This window comes from Rhincodon typus, chromosome 4, assembly GCF_021869965.1.
Source record: "Rhincodon typus isolate 14 chromosome 4, sRhiTyp1.1, whole genome shotgun sequence".
NCBI lineage: Eukaryota > Metazoa > Chordata > Chondrichthyes > Orectolobiformes > Rhincodontidae > Rhincodon > Rhincodon typus.
This window is the reverse complement of record NC_063335.1, coordinates 45,062,430-45,075,442: the sequence shown is the minus strand read 5'-3', so window position 1 is coordinate 45,075,442 and position 13,013 is coordinate 45,062,430.

The following is a 13,013-nucleotide window of genomic DNA, read 5'->3' as shown; positions in this document are numbered from 1 at the left end:
CCCACATCTGCAACAAGTACAAATTAATCTAATGGCTAAGATAAAGATGTTTGAATCATCAAGGAGGTTAAAGTTAACAGAATATCCTTACCTAGGATATCACAGCACTTCGGTTGTGTTTAGATCTTGTTAGTGGTCAAGGACAGCATAATACAACTGAGCATCATGAGGCAAGTAGACAAGATTTGAAGTTAGGAGGATCCTAGCCTTTGCCATTTTCCACAGTCATGGGGTTGCGACAGATGTGGATGAGAAAAAAGAGACCAGGGAGCCATCATGATACAAGTGATGATTTGGGTGAGGGATTTGGGCTCTTATGGCATTGTGGTATTAATAGACAATATTATAGTTGTGAATAAATTGTGTTCTGTGCATAAGCAACTAGGATTTCTGAAGACTCTCCTGTATGCCTGTTAAGGATATCTTTGTGGCTTGAGGAAAAAGTGAAGGAGAGGTAGTGGTTCAGTTATTATAATCCGTACAGGAACCACAACACAAATAGAACTGGAAACTAGGTTCTGCAGAGGGAATTAAAAGCATTAGGCTACAATTTTAAAAAGCAAAACCTCAAAGGTGGTAATCTGGATTACTTCCTGAGCTATGCATAAATTGGCTTTGGAACCAACTGCTTAGAGTTATTAGTGCATGCCTGAATTCATGGAATACCAATTTTTATAAAAGAAGGAACTTTTCTGTTCAAATGGACTCAACCTAAGATGGGCTGGACCAGCATCCTGGCAGCTTGAATATCAAGTTACGTAAGCTAGGTTCAGATAATGGTTATGTCTGAAAAATAATCAAAGCTCGAGAGTAGAATAGCAGTTGTGGCTGGAAGGAAAATAGTAAAATGAAAAGGACACTGGTGACCAAGACACACCAGGCAAAAACAGTATTATATTAAAACTGAAGGTTTTTATATCTGAATGTATGGCATATTGGTAACAAGACAGATGAATTAATGGCACAAAGAGCTAAATGAGTTTTATCTTAAATATCACTGAGGTATAGGACTGGATTTTCCGCAGTGGGATTAACTGTGGTCTCAACTCAGCACTAAGTTAGGGATAGTCACCCAACATAATTATTGAAGGATTGCTAATTAATGGTCAGAGGGTGTTTGTACCACCTGATTGGAGATCACTGGCAGGTTCCCATGACTACAGGACCAATAGTAGACTCTGGGGGACTGGGTGTTGCTCTGAAGACCAGGGTCAGAAACGTTATTTCCGAAAACACCACAAATGCCAGACGATGCTCATGGAGCTCAAACCCTCTACTGGACAACCTGCAGCTGTAGCCTGACAGTATTGTTGTATGGGAAGGGTCTGTAGTGAGATGAGGCATTATTCCACACCCCCCACCACCCCCCCTACACTCTCCACCTCTCCCACAATGCCATTTTTCACTTGAGTCTCTCTGTATCTCTTTCTTTCTCCAAACTGGCTCAAAGAATGGGATGCTGGTCAGTGGCATGAAGTATCAAATCAGCATGCCTCCAATCCCATTTCTATTTCCACCAGCCTTTAGACATGCTGCCCATGTTTGGGAGCTAAATATTCCTGAGTACTTTTGGAAAATATCGGAAAAACTAGTGGGATGGCCTCATAATAAATTAGAAATAATTGATGTGAACCCTAACAGTGATCTTAGTATTTAACAGAGTATAAATCAGAAAATTAGAAGGGCAGTTATGAAGGGTAATGCAATGATCCTGAGGGATTTTAATCTTAATTGGCAAGCTAAATTGGCAAAAGTAGGACAAGTTGAATGAATTATTGTGAGACAGTTTTATAAAACAGTACAGCGAGTCCCTGTTTTAAATTGTCCTGTTTAAGTAAGTCTGCTTTATCATTGGTCAGTTGTAATCCTTTTAAGCATCCAGAGTTTTGTTTTAAAGTTGTTTCACACCATATCTGGTACAGGCCTACATGAACTATTTGATACCATCTTGGAGCTTGACCCTCCCTCTCTCTGCCCACAATTCAGTTTGTGGCCCCTGCTGCTCCCTGATCCTACCCCTCACTGCTGACCCTCTGGTTTATGGCCCTTGCTGCTCTCTGATCCTAGCTTTTCCTGTCAACCCACAGATCCCTGACCTCTGCCACCTGCTGATCCTCTATTCACTGCAGATCCTCTGGTTTGCAGCTTCTGCCACTCGCTGACCCTCCCTCTTGTTGCTGAGGACTTTCTGCGTTTTGCCTTCTACCACTGCTTAATTCTTCCTTCCACTGCTGACCCACCTGTGACCTTTTCCACTCCCTGGCCTTCCCTCTTGCCGCTGACCCTCTGGTTCGCAGTCACTGCTGCTCCCTAACGGTCAAGACCCTGGCTTGCAGCATACATCTTAAAAGTTTATGGAGGCTGCTCTTTCGCCACTCATCTCTAGAGCATTTGTAGCAACAATTCAGTTCGGGAAAGGGAACTGGTGAATGGGAGGGAGGGAGACAAAAGTCCACAGTGGCAAGGAAGGTCAGGGAATGGGAGAAACAGTGATATGGTAAGGTGGCAGCAAGAGACAGGGTCAGAGCAACATTGGTTCAGTATTTTTGAAAAGAAATTTTAATCGGCTAATTTTTTTAAAGAATTTCACGAGCATTTCAAATGTCAGCATTATATGGTTTATTGGTTGTGTACCTAGTGTATACTGGGTAAGGGGCTATAGAAGAAATAGAGATGAATACAATTGGGCAAGTTTCCCAGTTTCCAAGGTATGTCTTCTAACTTGCTGACCTTGCCACCACCCATCTCAGTTGCTACCTCAGGCCTGCCTCAGGAGTTGACTGCCAACTTCCTCCTCTGCCCCACTTGTAGAAACTAGTTTAATTCAGTGAATGAGCTGCACTTTCAAGTTTGGGGGCACAACATGGAGCAACAGCCTAACACAGGTTTCATGATCTGAAAACAAAAGTCCAATATCAGGAGGTGGGTTCAGGCCATTTCAGAGTAAAGGATAAGCCACTGTGGACAAGGATTAGGAGAAATTTCTTCATTCAGTGGCTTGGAAATCTTTGGAATTTTTTTCATCCAAAGGGGCTTTGGAGGGTCAATCAGTAAGCATGTTCAAGGTTCAAATGGGTAGAGTTTGGGGCACTTAGAGAATTGAGTATATGTGGATTGGCAGGAATTTGAAGTTGATATAAAAGTCTTGTTGAATGGCAGAACATGCTCAATGGCCTAAAACCTGTTCCTGCTCCTAATTATTGTAACCTTGTACAATCTTGCATCATTGTAGCAGACTATTTGATTCATTGTGCCTGTGGCAGCTCCTTGCAAGAGCTGTCTAACTAGCCCCAAACCCTGCTGTTTCCCTGTAACCCTGCTATCGTTTCAAGTAAATAATATTTGGAAGTTACAATTGAATCAATATTCATTACCCTTTGAAATAACATCCCAGATCATAGCAACATGAGAGTAAGAAGTTTCGAGCATGTGGAAATATTGGTGAGGCCAGGAGAATAGACTAGAAGATCTATGATGGGACTGAAGGCAGGTAAGATTAAATGATAAATGCTGTTGCAAGGCAAAATGAGATTATAATGGGACATATCCATAAACTAAACATGGATCCATGGAAGTGTAAACAGGAGAGCAAAAACATCAACATAGAACATTACAGCGCAGTACAGGCCCTTCGGCCCTCGATGTTGCGCCGACCTGTGAAACCAATCTGAAGCCCATCTAACCTAAACTATTCCATTATCATCCATATGTTTATCCAATGACCATTTAAATGCCCTTAAAGTTGGCGAGTCTACTATTTTTGCAGGCAGGGCATTCCACGCCCTTACTACTCTCTGAGTAAAGAACCTACCTCTGACATCTGTCCTATATCTGTCACCCCTCAATTTAAAGCTATGTTCCCTCGTGCTAGCCATCACCATCCGAGGAAAAAGGCTCCCACTGTCTACCCTATCTAATCCTCTGATCATCTTGTATGTCTCTATCAAGTCACCTCTTAACCTTCTTCTCTCTAACGAAAACAACCTCAAGACCCTCAGCCTTTCCTCATAAGACCTTCCCTCCATACCAGGCAACATCCTGGTAAATCTCCTCTGCACCCTTTCCAATGCTTCCACATCCTTCCTATAATGCGGTGACCAGAACTGTACGCAATACTCCAGGTGCGGCCGCACCAGAGTTTTGTACAGCTGCAACATGACCTCGTGGCTCCGAAACTCAATCCCTCTACCAATAAAACCTGACATACTGTACGCCTTCTTAACAACGCTATCAACCTGGGTGGCAACTTTCAGGGATCTATGCACATGGACACCGAGATCTCTCTGCTCATCAACACTACCAAGAATCTTACCATTAGCCCAGTACTCTGTATTCCTGTTACTCCTTCCAAAGTGAATCACCTCACACTTTTCCGCATTAAACTCCATTTGCCACCTCTCAGCCCAGCACTGCAGCTTATCTATGTCCCTCTGTAACCTGCAACATCCTTCCGCACTATCCACAACTCCACCGACTTTGGTGTCATCCGCAAATTTACTAACCCATCTTTCTACGCCTTCATCCAGGTCATTTATAAAAATGACAAACAGAAGTGGCCCCAAAACAGATCCTTGAGGTACACCACTAGTAACTGAACTCCAGGATGAACATTTCCCATCAACCACCACCCTCTGTCTTCTTACAGCTAGCCAATTTCTGATCCAAACCGCTAAATCACCCTCAATCCCATGCCTCCGTATTTTCTGCAATAGCCTACCATGGGGAACCTTATCAAACGCTTTACTGAAATGCATATACACCACATCAACTGCTTTACCCTCATCCACCTGTTTGGTCACCTTCTCAAAGAACTCAATAAGGTTTGTGAGGCACGACCTACCCTTCACAAAACCGTGTTGACTATCCCTAATCAAATTATTCCCTTCTAGATGATTATAAATCCTATCTCTTATAATCCTTTCCAACACTTTACCCACAACCGAAGTAAGGCTCACTGGTCTATAATTACCAGGGTTGTCTCTACTCCCCTTCTTGAACAAGGGGACAGCATTTGCTAGTCTCCAGTCTTCTGGCACTATTCCTGAAGACAATGAAGACATAAAGATCAAAGCCAAAGGCTCTGCAATCTCCTGTCTAGCTTCCCAGAGAATCCTAGGATAAATCCCATCCGGCCCAGGGGATTTATCTATTTTCACACCTTCCAGAATTGCTAACACCTCCTCCTTATGAACCTCAATCCCGTCTAGTCTAATAAACTGTTACATGCATGAGAAGGCCCCACATGAAGGAGAGGAGGTGATTGAGGAGGGTAGAATGCTGCAGAGCAAATAGTCCTTTCTGTATGCTTGGAGGGGCAGGGGATATGTGTGAAATGATTGTGGAGGTTAAGCTATTGAACATGAGGGTTGATGGGACAGAAGGCTGAGACAAGGGGATTCCTATCTTGGTTCTGGAAGGGAGAAAAAGGTTTGAGCACTGAAGTGCTGGAAATGGAATGATTGTGGTTGAGGGCCCTGTAGACCACAGTGGAAGGGAGTTTTCAGTTGAGGAAAAGGAAGATATATCAGAAGCACTGGTATGGAAGTTTGCAGTATCAGCTGTGATGGAAATTTAGAAACTGGATGAACAGAAATAATGATCTCACGGGCAGTGGGATAAGAAGAGATGTTGTCAAGGGAGCTAAAGGAGTCAGTGGGCTTATGGTGGATATTAGATACTAGCCTTGCATCAGAAATGGTGATTGGTTTGAAATAGGGAGGGAAAACCATGTGAAAGGGAGGGAAGTTTGGAAATAAAACTGAGGAAGTTTTTCCTTTCAAGCTCAAATACAATCAAAATATTGGAAAAAAGACGGCTGATTAGGACTGGAAGAAGTAATATACTGCATGCACCACATAAAGGCAGGCCTAAATAGAACCAACAAAGATTCCTTTAGCAACACCTTTTATTTGGTGGAAATGAGTGGAGTCAGAGAACAAAGGGGAGGAGTCCAGGCAACCCAAGGATTCAGAAGACAGGAGAAAGAGTCCACACCGTGGGGACAAGACTTCTTCCCAAAGAAGTGTGGAAATAAGGACAATGGAGGAAGAGATCAATATTGTGCTGAACTTGTTTCTCAGCTTTTCTAGTGTCTGCACGTGATGAAAATCTTTATCCCAGTACTGTTCCAGTAAATATCTTCTCCAAGGCATGGAAATCCTGGTACCCAAAATTTGATATAATAGTCCAGTTAAGGTATGACCAGTCATTTATGATGTTTCAGCATAATTTCCACGCTTTCGTGCAATTTTTTGTTTTGATGGCAGCCTTTGATTTAATAAGACAATGTTTTGTGTATGGTGTTCTAGCATCATCCTAACTCTGGAGCCCCATACTGGCATGGCACTCTCAGCTGCATTTCTTGCAGAAGAAACTAGTACACAATTTGCTGGTCTGTGTTTTCTATGAGTCTTCACATTTCTCCATGTTAAATTTCACCTGCTATTTCACCAGTCCTGAAGTCTGTAACTATCCTCCACACTGTTCACCACATTTCCAAGTTTTGTGTTTAACTTTAAAATGATTTATTTTGTGATTTATTTTAAAAGTCAACATTTGTTAGTTGTGCTTTTGAATTGATGCATTGTTATGCTTAAAATTAATTTTAGTTAATAAATTAACTGGTCAGTTTTTAGTTTGCAAAAACACCATCAGGTTATTTTTTGTGAAACATTTTAAATTGCTTCAATTGATCATCAATTCAAGCCTTAGAAGTAAGTTGTGAATAAATTATTTTTATTTGTTTCTGTACAAGTGGCTGTTTTAACAGAGCTGTTGTTTATTCATGCATGATTTAGCAGTCAGTGATCCCATTAAATAATTCTGGGTCAAGTAGTTCTTAGATTGCCTGCGATTCAGAACTAAATTGCTCTTACATGTTCCATGACGTGGAATTGTATTTATTTCCCATCAATATTGCCTTTTCACTCTCACTGATATTGTGGTTTTCTGAGAGATATCAATGGGCTTGTAATTTCAGGGTTATTTTTGTGTTCTATCGGGAATGGCATCGTGAGAGCACAAACACTAAAGAGAGAATATATATGTTTCACCTAACAAATAGATGGTAGCTATCAAAATTCAGCCAGCTGACATGGTTAGTGACAAGATACCCCTAAAAAACTGCAGTGTTGATTGAAGTTGGATGTTTAACATCAGATTGCTATATTACTAAACTGCATTACTCTTCTTACTATAAAGATGAAGCCAACTCACACCTGTTCAATAGAATCTGCAGTATGTGGACATGCAATGATACCACTTGCATTTTCCAGAAATATTGAGGTGGTGGGATTTGCAGAAACAAACTTTAACATACTCCTATCGGCACCTATCATAGGCCTTGAACCATAGAAAGTAATAATGTTTATTACATGACAGTAACTCAATCTTGCGCATTTAAGTTACATAATTCTGGTGGTGTGAAAGCCATTTTAACCCTTGGTTTGGATTTATGCCTTTGTAATTTTGTTACATATGTAATTATGATAAATAAGGGTAGCGTAGTTGTCTGACCTGGAAGCATTACCACTTTTATGAGTTTGAAGCAAAAGATTATGTTGAATCATGTGAACTGATCTCTAGCTTTGTTACACACAATCTATTACTAGAAAATAGAGAAACCATCAGTTCAGTCTGTAACTTCTAGAATCCTTCATTGTCTTGTCTTCAATCTCTATTATTACGTTAATTATCAAACCAGAGTTTCCAAAAAAACTTGATCTATCTCAAGCAAAATAAGAGGGTTAAATGTAGGCTGGTTTTCAGGGTTTCCATTATTTAAATTAGGTGATATCAGCTGTAAGCAATTGTATCCATTTAAATGTCAAAAATTAAGGAAGTTTTTTTTCGTAAGAGTTTGGAAATTATAATTAGGTTAATCAGAAAATTAGAGCCAATTTCTAATATTTATGTAACAAGACAATTTTGAAAGCAATTAATGCAACGCTGTGGATAAACAAATGGCTATATTTGTCTTCAAAACGTATAATACTAAAAGGTGTTGATCTGAATCATCAGCTGCACCTCTCCCATGGAACATTGTTCAGCTGTATCTCTCTAATGCAGGAACTGAAGGTACATCCTATCAGTATAAGCCGTAGGATGGATAAGAAAGTAAAAACACTTCACTGAATGGAAAACAGTTGCCTGTGTGACACTAGAACTGCTTCCTGGTAGTGTTGACATTTGCAGCTATTGTCTAGGTTCATTTTCATTTTGATATTCACATGTTGAGGGATAACTGGAATTAGTTTGATTTAAACATTGACTTAAGGAGATGTGTGATTTAAAAGAATAATTAAATATTTGTTTGCATCTGTCTGCCAGTAAATCAAGATCAGACTCATGCTCCAGTAAGCAATGCCATAAATTGGCACACAGCAAGTTCACAGCGCTGAACACTCCATTTGCCATGTCAGACATCCTTTTAAAAGGAGTAACAGGAGACAGACACTTCCCACATTGAAAGTGTAGGCTGTGTAACTCTTAAGCCTGTTCTGTCATTCACTGAAGTCCTGCAGATGTGTGATCTAACTCCATATACCTGGTTTTGCAGCACATTCCTTCGTAAGGTTTACAGAAATCTAACAATGTAATTTAAAATCAACAATTGATAACAAAGGATCATCTGCTGCTTGTGCAAAATGTTCAAGACTTCACTGATCCATTGCATATAAAATAATTTCCTAATTTCACTGTTTATTTTTAGGCTAGGGCTCAAGTCACAGACACTCCAACCAGCAAAAATTTATTCCCTATCAGTTTCCCCGAACATCTTGAAAATTTCAATCAAATTACTCTTAATCTTGTAAATTCCAGACAATACTACCTTAGTTTGTATAATCTCTCCTCATAATTTAACGCTTAAAGTTCAAGTATGATTCTGGTAAATCTTGTTCCTCTCCCTCAAATGCCAATGTATTTTTCATATGATATGGTGTTCAGAACTGAACATGATTGTGTGTGTGGCTTAGCCAGGTTTTCAGCTAATGCATGTAGAATAGCTTGAGCAGGGGCCAAGGATATACCTGTCAAGTGTCTGCATTTAATATGAATAATTGACGTTTTGGCGAGTTGTGTTCACAGACACAAATCAACTCTGATGGGACGCTTTCTTCAGTATCACTACCATCTGAATAATTTCTGCTACTATGAATGATTTTGACCGTTACAAGGAATTCCTGCCCAGTGGACTCGGTCACTTACTATGCAAGTATCATTCAACCATCAGTACTGAAGTGGCCCATCGAGTCTGTACCATGAAAAATACACAATCTACATTCGACCCACTTCCAGCACAAAGCCATAGCCTTGAATATTATGACATTTTAAGTATGTTCAGTGCTGAGGAGAAGGCAAAAGGATGAATGTTACAGTCAATCCTTTGCAGACTGAGGAGACCACAAACCATGAACATGTTTTGTGGATAGTAGTAGTTAGTGACACTTTGGAATGTGAAAAAGGGGTTGAGTAGATGGCTTTTCCCTTGGTCAAAGTCTTTCTGTTAGGATGGCATCTCCGCATTCTATTCATTCCATGTCAGAGTATGCAATGATGTCCTTTCTCAACTTTGGGCTCCTTTGTCAAGATGGCAGGTGTCTTCAGCTGCCGTGTTTTGCTGCTCATGTTCTGAAAGAGCGGATCACTTAATCTGTTTTGGACAGAATAGTTTCCATACACTGAACATGGAGTTTCTGGGTCTCACGCTTTGTGGCATTGTGCATTAACCCACTGGCAGACTGCTCAAAGCACAAAGCCCCATTGGCCTTTTATCAATTGGATGCTTGAAGCCTTTTTCTGATGTCTCTGTAACAGAATATCCTGCACAATATCTTTTCCAGTGCGGCACTTACAAGGGCCGTAGCACTACAGTCCATGATGGTCAACATTCTCGTACAGCAAAACAACGTGCAGGTGGCATCTGCTTCCTCCATTGGCAGCCTCTTGTCTCAGATGTCACAGACAATGTTTTACTTGCTGAAAACTTTGCAGTACTCACGGTTTATAATTCCAAAATACTGGAAATTCATCAAACTAAATATAAACAACATTTTCTGTATATAATTTGTGTTTTCCATATTTGTATCCTCCTTCGGCTGATTATATTTTGTTTTCATGCTTTTTTTTCTGTAACAGGTGTAAAATGTGTTATTCCAATCTCCATTTTAAATTCAGTCACCCCTGCTCCTTGAAAGTTTGACTGCACCTTATGGATTTTGTGCAGTCTTTGCCACTGCCCATGGATTTGAAGTACGTCTCCTTATTTGTACAATAGGCCTCTTATCATATTCCAGTCTTGGTGAAAGATTTCCTGTGATCTTTCCAAGTAGTTGGCAGCTTGATCTTCCAGTCATACTGTTATGTTTTGAAGTAACATTTCACAGATGGAATGGCATTGGAAGCAGTCTGCGATCCCCAAACTCCTGCTGAAATGCATTCTCATGCTGTGCAAAGTGTAAATGTTAAATTAAACTTCTATAAATCAGCAAAAGAAATGATGTATCTTTGATGATGATGATAATTGGAAATTAGGCCAAATGATAAAGTAATTGTTGGCACTTCTCAATATCAGTAACTCGGTGACTTATTTTCACCTCACCTCTTTTCAATACAAAGATCTGATTTGTGTCTTCAATTATCTGGCAGGCAATTTGAAAAATTCTTCTTGAAATACAGTATCTACTTCATGTTTCCAATTGTTCTATGGGTGTTGTAAAAAGAGGAAATAATAACCTAATGACAGCGCCAGAATCTGTTCTATGTGGACAGATTGGCTTTTGCTAATTAGGGCAACATCTATAAATTAATGAAGATTACACAGTTCACAGTGTAGTCTTGTAATGCTTATGGCTGTTGCTGCAGGGTTGACTTTCTACTGAATTGTGGTGAAAAACATGAAGGCATTTTCATCCAAGCTGCTGTTGTCAAGTAATGTGGTATATTTCCACAGAAAAGGTACCATTTAAAGATGATGTAGTGCACTGTTCTAAGGTTACAAACCTATGACTAGAAAAGTCATTAATCTTCTGTAATATTTAAGTCAACATTTAAAAATACTTTCAGGAAAGAATTTGCACACTTTATGTTGAGTTAAAATACTGCATGTGATGTTGCATGATAGCAGCAGATATATTTGCAATCCCCACCCAATCTGCACCAGTTTTCTGTTTTTGTGATGGCGATAACTAATGGTGAACTACAATTTCATGACTGTTGGAATTTAACTTAGCAAAGTTGTCAATCTTTATGTATGACTCGTTTTTAGAGCAAGACAACTGACTTGGTCGGGGTTTTAAATATCTAAGTGTTCCTCCCCTCAGCCAGCATCCAGATATCAATCCTTTTAATAGGAATGACAATCAGGAAATAGATTATTGGCGTTTAATCTTCTCGATCTCTGTGGTGCGTAGGGTGCTTGTAGTCTAACTGACATCTGAAAATGAGATTGGCTGACTCTGCCAAGACCGGGTTTTGAAACTAAACCCTTCCTGGAGTGTACTTTGTCAGGTGTTCCAATGATCGCATATTTGCCTGGGAGCCATCATTGAAGTGAAATAATGTTCCTTTAAATAGATTGCTTTTTACATCCTGTTTAATAGGGATTACGACATTTCTTCAGTAAATCCCCCCCAAAAAAATCATTAACTGTTTTCAAATGCAGTGAGAAAGATTAGGTTGGTCAGAATGACTCATTACTGGAACTATTTGGGGCAGACCTATTAATCATCAAAGCATTGCACAAACCTCTCCTGTAATATGAATGTAGATCAACCAGTATTCTGAATGGTTCTGCATTCTGACACCCTCCCCATGCCATGAGAGTGAGCAGATATTGGAACATGTTCCTTGATGTATACATATGGATGGACTGTCTGTCTTAGATTTTTTTGACATTGATCCGTGTGATCATCCTTATCTGTCATTGTACAGGAAGCTGCAGTATGTCAAAGTCTTTCCCCTCAGATTGATAAATATCTAATTTGAAATTTAATGTCGTTTTCAGAGTGCAATTGTAAACGTGTCTCACATCTTCACAACATGGTCTATGCTTTGTAATGCTCTTGTGAAATGGTAGTGGCCCAATTTCTGAACCAGGAGGCCCAGATTGAAGTCCAATCTGCTCCAGAGGTGTGTAATAACAGCTCTGAATGGGTAGATTAGGAAATGTAACTATGCGCTTTGTGTTCTCCAGCTGTGCAAACAAGAGTGGTTTTGAAGGTGATCAAATTTGCTTGACAAAAATGCTGATAGTTAAGTTGGTTGCTGTTGATCAAACTCTGATCCCTCTCAATTCCGGTTTGCAATTAGGCCCAGCCAAGCATTCAGTGCTCCTTTCTGTTTCCACCACTTTGGACTCCGTTGTTCTGCCAGCAGCCCAAAAGTTAAAGAGCAAAAGGGTTAGATATCAGACATTGTTTCTCCCATTTGTCAGGCTACAAGTAAACTTTCAATTACCCATGTCACTTTGAGTTAGGCAGCATGGTGGCTCAGTGGTTAGCACTGCTGCCTCACAGCACCAGGGGCCCGGGTTCGATTCCAGCCTTGAGCGACTGTCTGTGTGGAGTTTGCACATTCTCCCCGTGTCTGCGTGAGTTTCCTCCGGGTGCTCCGGTTTCCTCCCACAGTCCAAAGATGTGCAGGCTAGGTGGATTGGCCATGCTAAATTGCCCATCGTGTTCAGGGATGTGCAGATTAGGTGGGTCATAGTGGGATAGGTCTGGGTGGGATGTTCTGAGGGTCGGTGTGGACTTGTTGGGCCAAAAGGCCTGTTTCCACACTGTAGGGATTCTGTGGATATTCTATGGAGTTGTCCATTTCAAACTTGTCCCTAAAGATACCCCTGCCTGAAATGAAAGCTGAGCTCATTATAATGATTAAATGGGGCCAGGATTGTTTAAATGTTCATGTGTGCAAATAGCTGTTTGGGAGCATTGTTCACCCAGAAGCAAGCTGCATCGCATTCACATTTAGTTGTAAAGTTCTCGGTAATCATTTTGGGTGTGTGTGGATGT